The sequence below is a fragment of the Furipterus horrens genome, unplaced genomic scaffold (genome assembly GCF_987537825.1).
Source record: "Furipterus horrens unplaced genomic scaffold, mFurHor1.1.pri manual_scaffold_6, whole genome shotgun sequence".
NCBI lineage: Eukaryota > Metazoa > Chordata > Mammalia > Chiroptera > Furipteridae > Furipterus > Furipterus horrens.
This window is the reverse complement of record NW_028327176.1, coordinates 44,941,460-44,953,550: the sequence shown is the minus strand read 5'-3', so window position 1 is coordinate 44,953,550 and position 12,091 is coordinate 44,941,460. Positions and strand designations below refer to the sequence as shown.

Below are 12,091 nucleotides of genomic sequence, written 5' to 3'. Positions count from 1 at the left end.
CTCCCCATCCCGTCCCTCAATCCATTGTCCCATCTATACATAGATATACTTCAGTATCACACGGCTCTGAGATATCCTCCTTCAACCTCATCTACTCTTTTAGATACTGTCTAGTTTCCTCTCCCCCAACACTATCACTTCTTGGAACAAGTGTCTTCACATATTATCTCCCATTCCTACTTTTCATTTTTCCCTTTTGTCACTGCAACTTGCCTTCTATCCACATTGCTCCACCCAAATGGCTCTTACAAAGGACCCCAAGCATGCCATAGTGTAAATTCTGCAGCCATTTCAGCCTTTCTGAACTTGAGTGCTCAGCACACTTGATACAGTGACACATCCTCAGTCTTGAACTGCTCCCATCTCTTGTTTCCTGAAGCATCACAAACTCTCTGCTTTTTTCCTAGCTCCTTCTTGGCTGCTTCTTTCTTTTCTTCTATTTGACGTATAAGTGTGGCAATTTATTTACACTCAGCTCTAGGCCCTCTTTTCTTTCCTGAAATTTAGAGCCCAAATGATTTCATTACAGAAAAATAAAGTCATCTTTTTCTAGACCATCTCAGTGTGGACTGAGATTCATTTGCGAAAATTCAAGCAAATATAAATATTTAATTTCAAACCATAATAAGTGCTTTAAAGGAAAAATGTAAATAGTCTAGTGGAGAGCCTCATTTATAGTGATTTATACTGGTGGAGCGGAAGGCAGCCTCTCCGAGGAAGTGACGTTTAAGCTGAGACCTGAACGATGAATGGAAGTTGGGCAGGTGCAGAGTCAAAACAGAAACAGTGAAGGCTAGTGCTGATGACATCCACATTCTTACCTCCAGCCTACACCTAGTCTCTGTGCGCTAGACTGTTTATACTTTCTGGCATTTCCGTTTGGTAGTCTCTAAGGAATCTCAAACTTACTGTGTCCAAAACAGAAGTTTTGTTTTCCTCACATGTGCGGAAAACATGGCTTCCCTGCTTTAGTAAATGGCTTCATTTTCCACTTGTTTCTCAAACATAAACCTGAATGTTCTTATTGACCCCTCACTTTCTCTCACTTCCCAAATTCACTCCAATGAAAAGACTTGTTAATTCTACCGCTAAAATATATCAAGAGTCCATCCACTTGCTCCACTGCCACCAATCAGGCTTGAGCCGCCATCTTCTCGCACCTGGAAAACTACAATAGCTTCTCATCTGCTCTCCTAACCTCCAGGCAAGCCAACACCTCATCCAGTCTCTGTGCAACAAGCAATGCAATCTTTAAAAAATGGGAGCTGCTTAAAATCTTTCACTTTAAAGAACACAAATTCTCTGACATGTTCTATATGGCCCTGCATGTTCTGGATCTTGCTCATCTTCCAAACCTCACCTGGAGCTACCTCCCCCTCATTCACTGCGTTACACCCTTATGGCCATCTTTCAGTTCCCACAAACCATCCCACTCTTGTATGCTGCTTGTCACAACTCAGGTGACTAAATTTTTCTCTAAACCACTGTGTTCCTATTCCACAGAGTGGTAGAAACTTATCTCAGCCAACTTGGTTTTTCTTTTTTCTTTTCTGGTGTAGTCTAACTCCCTAGATATTTAGGCTGTACCAGGTCATTGGGTTGGTAAAGGCCCATTGGTCTATGAGAGTGTTCACTGAGACATCCTTTGTTCTCCTAATTGTTTGCCATGAAGACATGCAAGTTACCTTTGCAGTGAGTTCCTAGCCCCTTTGCCCATTCATGAGTAATAGGAGTGCTCCTTGTTGCTTTCGTGATTTATTCAGAAGCCAGGACTCTCTGCCTGGCTGTGTAAGAACTATTTAGACTCAGTGCATAGCCATTCCCTAACTAAGGCCTTGCGTCCTCTTGACCCACGGCCCCGACCTCTGACTGGATCTTCAAGACCGACAACCCTTCTGACTTATGCATGTCCCCAGCACCTCCCCTTCCACAAGGTTGGCATATCTTTACTAATCCACAGGAAACACTGCTCACCTGAAACTCCATGTCTCCCAAATATTTTGGCTCTGAATGGAGTTCTCTACAGTCTCCTAAGGGCTGTTAGGCTTTCAGAAACTAAAGCCAGAAAGATTCATTTCTTTCTGTTACATCTGTCTTAAAGCAAAGAGCACTGAGTACTGAGCAGCTTGACTTGAGGAATGAGCAAAGGGGGAAAATAACAGGAAGATGAAACATCAGTAAAATTTCAGGAATATCATCCTACCCATTTCTTCACTGCCCACCACTCACACCTTATTAGTTAAGATTTCCAGAGAAACAGCAACAATGATGAGAGAGAGAGATTTTAAGGAATTGGCTCACACAGTTGCTGGGCTAGTAAGGTCAAAATCTACTTGGCAAGCTGGAGACTTAGGGAAGAGTTGATGTTGCAGTTTTGAGTCCAAAGGTAGAACTCCTTCCTTCTCAGGGGATTCCAGTCTTTTCTCTTAAGGTTTTTAATTGATTAAGTAAGCTGGGACGAGCAGAGATTGGCACTTGTTTTGCTGGTGGCTGAAGCACATGCTTATTCTGCTTTGTGGATGATTCTGTAGTGCTTTTGCTTATGGTGATGTGGGGTAACGGAAAAGCCAGTGGCCCCCTAGTACAGTAGCCCTTGTAGCTGTGGAATCCCTGGTAGGCCAGCCTGTCAGTTACCATGTCTTAACCATGCCCCCGAAGGCCAGATGCCCTGTTGCACAGGGATACAGTCTATGTCTTCTAGCTGTGTCTTTGGAGCTACAGCTGAATAAGTGTAATTTACAATCTCAGATTCCTTCTACACAAAGTGAAGTATTATTTGTATAGCAATGAATATACATACAATCAAGAGATTAAGGGACCGATCAAGTAGGAACTGGGGCCAGTACTTCAACCATCTCTGGAAACAAAAATGGGAATTGAAGAAGTAGTTAATAAGAGCAAAGGCAATAGCTACCAGGATCAATTTACAATCACACAACTCTCTTCAAAGTCCACTCTGCTGCGAGTGTTTTAACTTATATCCTAAGGCGCAACACTAATTCTGTTTATGTTATACTGTATGTAAGCAAAAAATAAGAATCAGGCAATTCTGGTTTTCTATTTCACTCAGAATCTCCCATATCTTGCTTACATGATAGTGAATGTACAGATAAAACTAGTCTAACACCCTGATGTCTAGAACACAAGCAAGTATGGTAGGAATGAAAATGTCATAAGTATTCCTTGAGTTCTTAAGGAAACAGAGGGTCTGATCAGATGATCACCAAATGTATTACTTCCCCTCCATATAACTGAGTTGAATCATGTTTTTAGTGTGTTTTTTCATTGTTATTAATTTTGCATTCCTGAATATTCCAGGGATTTGAAAGAGTTGAACTAAATATCCTATGGCTGATGGATCAATTTGGTTTCATCTTTGACCCGCTAGGGTCAGCAGGCAACTTTGTGTCTGTCCCAATAAAAGCAAAGTCATTTTTCCTATTTCACTTTCCCCATCCAGAATTCTGAAGATTAATTCCAGGTTCTCTGAAACAGCAAAGATCTGATATTGAGATCTGATATTTATTTCCTGGTGTAGGTAAACACTGAACTTTTGAATTGTCCAGTTTTTAAGGTAAATGGCTTATAAAATCTAAAGAACATTTTAATCATCAGTAGAACAAGGACAACAATAATAAATGACAAAAAGCATAAAATAGCTGCAAAACTGTTGGCTAAGATAATTATAAAAATAGTCTAAACATACAATTTGACCAAAACTATACAATGTAATTTATATAAACAGCATTTTTAAGAACATGTTCAGGCAAAGATTTGATAAATTAATTAGATCTTTAATATAGAATAGTAATTGTAATTTGTTTCCCTAAGTTTGTAGTAAACAGATTGATTTCTATTTGAAGTCTTTATATTCATTCACAAATGAAAATGTATAGTAATGTATCACATCACATATATTCTGGCTCTGCTCTTAATAATGAGTATGACTAATTCTTTTAAAGCATTCTTTTTGGAAGTTTTAGTGCTAGAAGAGTGGTTTTCAGAAGTTAATGAGCAAAATAAGGGTGCTCTGGGTGATATTTGTAATAACATGCACCAGTTTGGTGGTGACAGCTACATAATCTGTTGCCAATAAAAGAAATGCAGAACCGGGTAACAGTCTACTATTTAAGCATATTTGAAAATATTTTATTTTGCACATAAATGGCTTTCCCTACCTTCCTGCATCAAATATGAAACATTTGAGCAAAAGATTTTTTTCATGCCAGCAAGGTGAGTTCTCTAAAAGAAAAAGCAATCAGTTAAATTCCTAATTGTCAGAATAGTACTGGCTCCAATTAAGGTGTAATACCCATAGTTATCCATTTTCATCCACTTAGGGAATGAAAATCAACCTCAAAGGGAAAAAAGAACAACAGTAAGAAAGTCCCACTCAAAATGAAGCCAAGTTGCATGGAATCGGGTTGGGTTCATTTTGGGTGGATAGGTCTCCCAAATGCTGCCTTTTCATCTCCTTCTGCACCCCATAACTCCACTGAGGGCTGGAAACTGAGAGAAAGTGGCAATTCCGCCCACAGACTGAACACTGTGAGAATCTGTAACACCATGCATTGAGAAAGAAAACCCATCAGTATTCATGCTGAGAAAATTGCAAGGTGAGCTATGACTGCTGGTCTTCTACCAAAACAGCCAGTCTTTATTTCCCAAGGATCCTTTTTTAAAAAAAAGAAAAAAAAATTATAAAATGATGAAGTACGAGGTGCACCAACAAGCTGCCAAATTCATTTAGCCAGTAAACCTGAGACTGGAGAAAAGTCTCACTGTTCTCTTCTGTATCTGCCCTGCCCCAAGAGAGGACACACTCAAATTCACACTGGGCCCAATCACAGAGCAGGCAATCAATCAGTGGCTAACTGACTAAGCACTTTAGGAAATTAGTACATACTCTGGTTTCTCAGTTGATGGGTCTGATGATATTGTCACGTCTTGGGACCCGCCTCAGTGTGGCATGGCATCATCCACAATCCCTGTCAGAGCTGGTGTGGGAAAGACACAAGAGAGTCCCTGCTTGAAAAGGACTTTGAGGGGCTAAATGTACAGAGATGAATGGTTATAGTCACTGGGTTCTCAAGGTGGAATGCAACTTATGAAGCAGAGCATTATTATTACAAAACTTACGTTCTGCAGAGGAAGTGGAACTTCTTCAGCTGGTTGGTGAGCTCCTCAGTTGTTTACCTCTGGGTTTTGTTTCCAAGGATAGCTTATGTTCTAGGCCTCACTGGCCAAAGGGAAAGACATTAAAGATCCAAGTTACAAAAAGGTTTTGATTTTGGGCACCACCTGGTTCCAGATGTCAACTTTCACCAGAGCTCAGAGGCTGCTTGGGCGGTTCCTGCAGGGACTCTGAGCTTTCTGGCCCCGGGCAGAGGCAGGCCTCCCCACAGGCTTCCAAAAGCATAGGCCTGCTAGTTTCAAGTCCACTGTTCCGTCCAATGAACCAGAGACCAATCCCAACCAGACCCATTGGGAAGGGGCCAGGAATTATTTTCAAACCCTTTTGGGGGCTCTAAGCCCAACCCCTCACTCAGGGCAAGTTCTCCATCACATAAAGGAGTTTTAAAGATGTCTTTTCTTTTTCTCTTCTCCTTTATATGAGGGTTTTAATCCCAAAGTCCAGGACTGGGAAAAAGGTCTTTCTTTTTCAGACCAACTTTGGAGCAAAGCCCTGGTGATTGTTCAGATGTCTCAGGTCCCTGCACCAGGAAGGCAGGTTGGATCTGGCTATTGCCAGATATTTAGGTGCCTTTTTGTGACAATACTTGCAGTTAAATACAAGTATCTCATTCAAACAGGATTTTCACATTTTCCACATTTCTTAGGCAGAGCTAACATGCTACAGGAGCACCAGTGTAGGTTAGGAATTTGTGGAATGTGAACGTTCTTCATACCTTTCCCTCTGTTGAAAACAATGTTACTTTCTCCAGCCTCTTCATCCCCAGGTGTGTCAATAGCCCACGTTCCAGAGCCTGCCCTGGAAGGTCGTTCACTCTTCTCCTGGTAACAGCTGAGAGGATGAGAGCATGGCACAGTGCTGGAAGAGTCAGCCTTTGGTGTTTGAAACAGACCCACTTTCAAATGTCCAGGTCAACCCATCATTTAGAGTAGGGCTTGAGGAGGACCCAGAGGCTTAGTGTTCAGAAGGCCAAAAGAGTGATAGGGTCTGCTACAGAGTGGACAGGTAAGCCAGCTAAGTGGGCAGGGTCATGAAGAAATGGACTTTCCAGGAGCTTAGCTGTGAGGGAGTATTTTTTATTTTAAGAAAGGATAGACTTGGCCATGTTTCTAGACTGCAGGGGAAAGTTCCTAAGTAAGGAGAAGAAAGAAAAAGAGAGCAAAGGCCCAAGAGTGAATGGATTGAGTGCCACAGGAAGCTCTAGACAAGAAAAAATGCAGCCTTTTCTCTGAAAACAGGGGAGAGGACTGGAAGGTGAGTTTGGCTGCCTGAAGATCTCGCAGTAGGAGTTAAGGGAGTTCATGAAATAGGAGCTGTTATGGACTAAATGTTTATGTCCCCTGAAAATTCATATGTTGAAGCCCTAACCCCCAATATGTTGCTTCTTGGGGTGGGGCCTTTGGGAGGTTATTAGGTTAGGTTAGTTGAAGTCATGATGGTGGAGCCCTCATGATGGGATTAGTGTCCTTATAAGAAGAGAAGGGAACCAAAGCCCTCTCTTACTCTGCTGTCTGCAAACCAGAAAGAGGGCTCTCACCAGACACTGAATCTAAGGACACCTTCGTCTTGGACTTCATAGCCTCTAGAAATGTAAGAAATAAATATCTGTTGTTTAAGGCACACAGTCTATGGCATTTTGTTATAGCAGTCCAAGCTGAATAAAACAAAAGCCCTTGTCATCTGCTGAGAGAAGTGTGATCACAGTCGAGGAGGGGTCAAGTTAGTGCATTGGTGAAGGTTTACAGTAGCAACTGAGATAAACAGGAAGAAAGCCTGTGTAAGGATGGGTGTGCTAACAGCCCAGCTGAGGTCAGAGGACACAGATTGTTGAATCAAACCCACAAGATTGTGAATTCCTCTGGCTGAATTCAGGAGCCCTCATATAGGTAGAAAGAAGGAAAATACATTTGACCCTTGAACAACATGGGGGCTAGGGTGTGCTGACCCCCTTTGTGGTTGGAAATCTGAGTATGACTTTTGACTCCCCCAAAACTTAGTTTTACCTCAGTATCTGCAGGGAGTTGGTACCAGGACCCCTGTAGATACCAAAATCTGTGGATGTTCAAGTCCTCTATGCAAACTGACATAGATCAATGCACACAGTCAGCCCTCTGCATTTACAAACTCCCAACCATGAATTGAACACAGTACAGGTATTTCTTGAAAAAAATATATCTGCGGTTTAAACCTATGATGTTCAAGGGTCAACTACAGTTGGGTCAATCCACAGAAAAGGGTTTTTGGGGCTGACACAGAAAGAGGGAGCGAGAAAGATGAGGTTGATGGTAGTAGAGTGACAGAAGAGTTGTGTCCTGGGATCCAGTCATGATGTCAGTGATGGGCTAAGAGAAAAGAGTGGAGATGGATGGCAGATGGGCTGGGAAAAAGTGGGTGATGGACCTGGGAGAATAAGGGATGGGTGTGATATTAGATAGATGATAGATAGGCAGATAAACAGAGGCAGAACAAGTCTGAATTGCTAAAATGGAATAGAGCTGAAGATTTTTTTAAAAAGATTTTATTTATTTTTAGAGACAGGGGAAGGGAATGAGAAAGAGAGGGAGAGAAACATCAGTGTGCCCTGACTGGGAGATTGAACCAGTGACCCTTTGGACCCTTTGGTTCGCAGACTGACGCTCAATCCACTGAGCCACACCAGCCAGGGCCTGAGTTGAAGATTTTTGATAAGACATTATCAAATAATGCTTTTAGAAGATTCATTTTCTTTTTCTGGAAAATAATAGAGGTAAGCATATCACTGAGAAGATTAATGTAATGGTTCAGACCAGAATGCATACTGCAGCTTCCCCTCTGTGCCCATGGCAATCACCATTAATGGACAACCACGCTCTCCTGCCAAACTCAAAATCCTTTTCAACATAGGACTCTAGTAGCCATTACCAATGAATTGGAATTGGCTCGTGAGGTGGAACCAGCTTCCAGTTCTAGTCCAGATGAAAGGTAATAGCCTGAGTTAGGTTTTTAGCAGCAGAGATAAAGTGACAGCAACATAAAGAAGACCCTACAGAAGGAAGGACATCTCACAACCCAGCTTCAGTTCATCAGGTCTCTGAACCCTGGGAGAGCCAAGCATGGCTCTAGGGACAACCCCAGAACTCAGAGTTGCTCTGGGGATACCAAGAAGCCCAGCTTCTACTAAAGTCCCAGAGTTCATCTGGATTGTTTCTCATTGTTCCAGATGGAAATCCCACGTTGGTTAGCTTTGGCTGGCAGAGGGGCAGAAGGAGGCAAACCACAGATCTCATGACTAAATGATCTTCCATATAGGGACAGATGAGTGTTTCTGGCCTTGGCTTGGTAGGAGTTCATGGGAGGATGCAGTTAATTCTCTTTAGTCATTCTGGGTCATAGTGTCCTAAAAGTTATACCCAGCCTGAGGCTTCTAGAACAGTGATTTGGGCCCATCTCTGAGAAACGTTTTTCATGTTATTCATTTCTTCCTTTGAGTTGAGAGGCTTCAGCTGGCACAAAGTCTTATTTCCTTCCTCTCTGCTGGAACTCCTTGCTTTTAGGCCTTTGTTTTCTTTAGCCATTGCAAAACTGATCTCTGATTACACAATTTGGGTCACATGCAATGACAGTGACTGAGACTATAAAATCCCATTAAGCCCAGTGGTGGTTGTCGTCGTCGGCAGCCGTCCGTCTCGAGAGACGATGGTGTAGCTTCTTAAGAGTCTATCTGCACTGCCGAGAATGGCTGTGCAGTCCGACTCAGGAGTGACACGGTATCTGTCTCCTCCCATGTTGAATCGACATCTTGCGATGACGCTGGAGTGTCCTCTCCAGTGAAGCTGAAGCTACAGAGCCTGGCCAGGGTGATATGGAGGGTCTGCTGTTGCCCATGCAGCAGACCCCCCCTCTCTTCGCAGCTGAAGGATCCAAGGGAAAGACGGAGTCAATACAGCTTGGCATCAGGTGCGCCGCAGGAGTTGCCGGTGTTGACTACAACGTCAAACCGCCTTAGGGACTCCGGCTCCGGATTTTCTGTCGGGGTTTACTCCCTTAGCCTTTCCCCTGAAGAGGTATGCCGCAAGGCAGCGGAGGTTTTTTGGAGTCAGAGTTTTCCTTCTCTGATGTGCCCTGACTGGAAGATCGAACCAGCGACACTTAGCTCGCAGGCTGACACTCAATCCACTGAGCCAAACCAGCCAGTGGTGGTAATAGATCAGATATTAATATAAATAGTTAGCAATACTAACCCCTGACTTGTCACCACAACTTCCTTTATGCTGTTATTAATATTAAACAGGACAAACCACCTATATGTTATTCTGGTCTCCACTTGTTAGGACTTTTGTTGTTGCTACATAAGGAAATGGCTTCAATGTAAAGGCCTTCAGGACTCTTTCTTGTTGTTTGTGTCTTTGTTCATGTTTGTTGTTTCCCTTTGGGCACTCATGAGACCAAGACCTGGAGACAGAGAAAAAGCTTCATGTGCTCAGTGATCCAAAAGGGACTGGATTTAACTGAAATATGTGTAAAGCCTTATTGAAAAAGTTAACAAAGGAAAGCACAACACTGATTGTGTGTATGTGTGTGAGTGCAAGAGAAAGAGAGAGAGAGAGGGGTGATATCTAGGCAGAAAGAGGGAGGATGAGAGAGTGAAACAGTCTTGAGTGGACAGGTAGAGGTATAACCTGAAATACCTGTGACCAGACACACATCTGGTAGGTTTGAAGCCTGAGAATAACACATACCACATGTTACTCATCACCCTGGCATTTCATGAAGGCTGAACTGTATTAGAATTCAACCTCCCACACTTTCAGGTGCAGTCTTTTGGCTAGAACTAAAAATATAACAATGCTCCTGTCATTTCAGATAGCAGTAGAAATCTAGTAATTTATTTCAAAACAAGTCAACATTCAAGATAAATGGAAAAGTTCCTAAAGCTGTAGGCCATATTCCTAACAGACCTTTAATGGCTACCTGAGAGATTCCAGCCCTGCTCCTTCTCAGTTTAGCAGAAGTGTCTTTCCTTAGCTAATAGGCATTAATTGAGCACCTGTTATGAATAAGAAGGCTATATGGATGAAGACAAGCTGACCTTAGGAAGTTTACAAACTGATTAGGGAGGCGACATTAACACACTGTTGGTAGTAGGAGCCCACTACTTATAGACTTACTATATATAGATGTACTACATTTTTGTGTCCCCCCCAAATTCAAGTGTTGACACTTAATCCCTCATATAATAATATTTGAAGATAGAACCTCTGGGCGAAAATTGGGTCTTGAGGGTAAATCCCTCATGAATAGGATTAGTGTCTATTCTACCACATGAGGACACAGCGAGAGATGGCCAGCTAGGAAGTGGGCTCTCACCAGCCACCAAATCTGTCAGCACCCTGATCTTGGACTTCACAGACTCCAGAACTATGAGAAATAAAATTCTGTGGTTTATAAGGCACCCCTTCTATGGCAGCCTGAATGGACTAAGACAGCACCTCTGTAACTCTATCCACAGTTACCAAAGAGCATGCAACCTGTGAGGTCTAGAGTAAAAAGAAAATTTTCCTGAGGAGATGAGCAAAGCAATACATTGTTTTGGGTTTTAAAGTAGCTTTGGAATTTTTCATTGCAAAACTAATAGCTTTATTTTGAAACATACAAGTTAGCACTACTAAGAACTAACCACTGGAGCATCACCCTGCACCCCAAGCCCCATATTTTTCCATCCCCTCCCCTTGCCTTTCTATCCCTCTGGTCTGATCTACTTTGCACCAAGAAAGTGTTCTCATTAGATTTCATTTCACATTAAGTTAATACTGCTAACACACATTTAAAAACTACTGCTAATCCCCCAGGCCAGTTAAATCTGCCTGGATTTTGCTTTCCTGAATCTCTCACTTTCTGATCATCCCCTTAGTTTAGCCATTAAGGCCTTTCTGTTTCTGGACACGGGCTACCTTCGCACCTTGGTTTCCCATCGCCCTTCTACAAGACCTTGTTTCTAGAATAAAATGTATCCATTCCTACTCTCAAACTGTTGCTCACACCTTTCCACCACAGTATGGGCCCAGCTCTTGTCTTCAAGTATTTGCATTCAAACTCTGCAACTCGGGTTTGTCTGGCTTCATTGGTCTATGAATCACAGTAATAGCAGCTCCCTACATTGCCCCATCTCAGTGACATAAGAACTCTGGAGTCCCTCAAAGTCACACCCAGAAATTTCACCCCAGTCTACATTTGGCATGTACTTACAACATGCCACAAACAGGTGGCCCCTGCCATGTTCTTCATTTCCTGTTCAGACACACTTATGCCCCACATTTATGCTTCTAGCTGTGATTGCTACTTTTGCCTATGCCTTCCGTGGATACTGTAAAGTTCTTTCTCCCAATCCCAAGACTCAGTCCTCAAGGTGCCGGCACTGTGGCCCCTCGAGTCCTCAAAGCACAGGTGTTAGGGCAGCCTCCATACCCTGAACTCCAAGGGACACTACTCTCAGCCCAGTGGCTCAGATTCTTTCTAAATCCCTTTGGGCATATGCCCTCTTCCAGAGCTCAGACCAGAGTCCTTTGCAGTCTCCTAACCTTGATCCTCCACAGAGGCACCCCAACAATTTACAATTTATTCAAGCAAGTGGACATCTGAGAGCTGTTTGCCCAGCTGGCTCATCAGATGTGCTTGAAAATATCCTAATCTTGCTGGTGTAAAGAGTTCAAGTTCAAACAAGGAATTCTACTACGTTCCCCTTAAAAGCCCTGACACTCAACACTGACCTTTATAAAATCTCTATCTCAGACTAAATAAACTCACAGTCCTCTGTAGCAGTGATGGTTGTACAATTCGTTTGGTAATTAATCATGTATTTCCTTGTGACAGCTCTTTTGTTTTCTCATAAAACTGGTGTTAAAATTTTTATTATATGAG

At 42.6% G+C, this 12,091-nt stretch overlaps 1 long non-coding RNA gene across 1 annotated transcript; it reads right to left on the bottom strand.

Annotated features, from left to right (window-relative positions):
• Positions 1-2,816: 2,816 nt before the first annotated feature.
• Positions 2,817-5,984, bottom strand: LOC150006065 (uncharacterized). The gene is made up of 4 exons (XR_016511724.1): positions 5,910-5,984; positions 5,140-5,239; positions 4,907-4,997; positions 2,817-2,857 (listed from the first exon to the last, which is right to left on the bottom strand). It is a non-coding gene; the product is annotated as an uncharacterized LOC150006065 (long non-coding RNA).
• Positions 5,985-12,091: the final 6,107 nt, after the last annotated feature.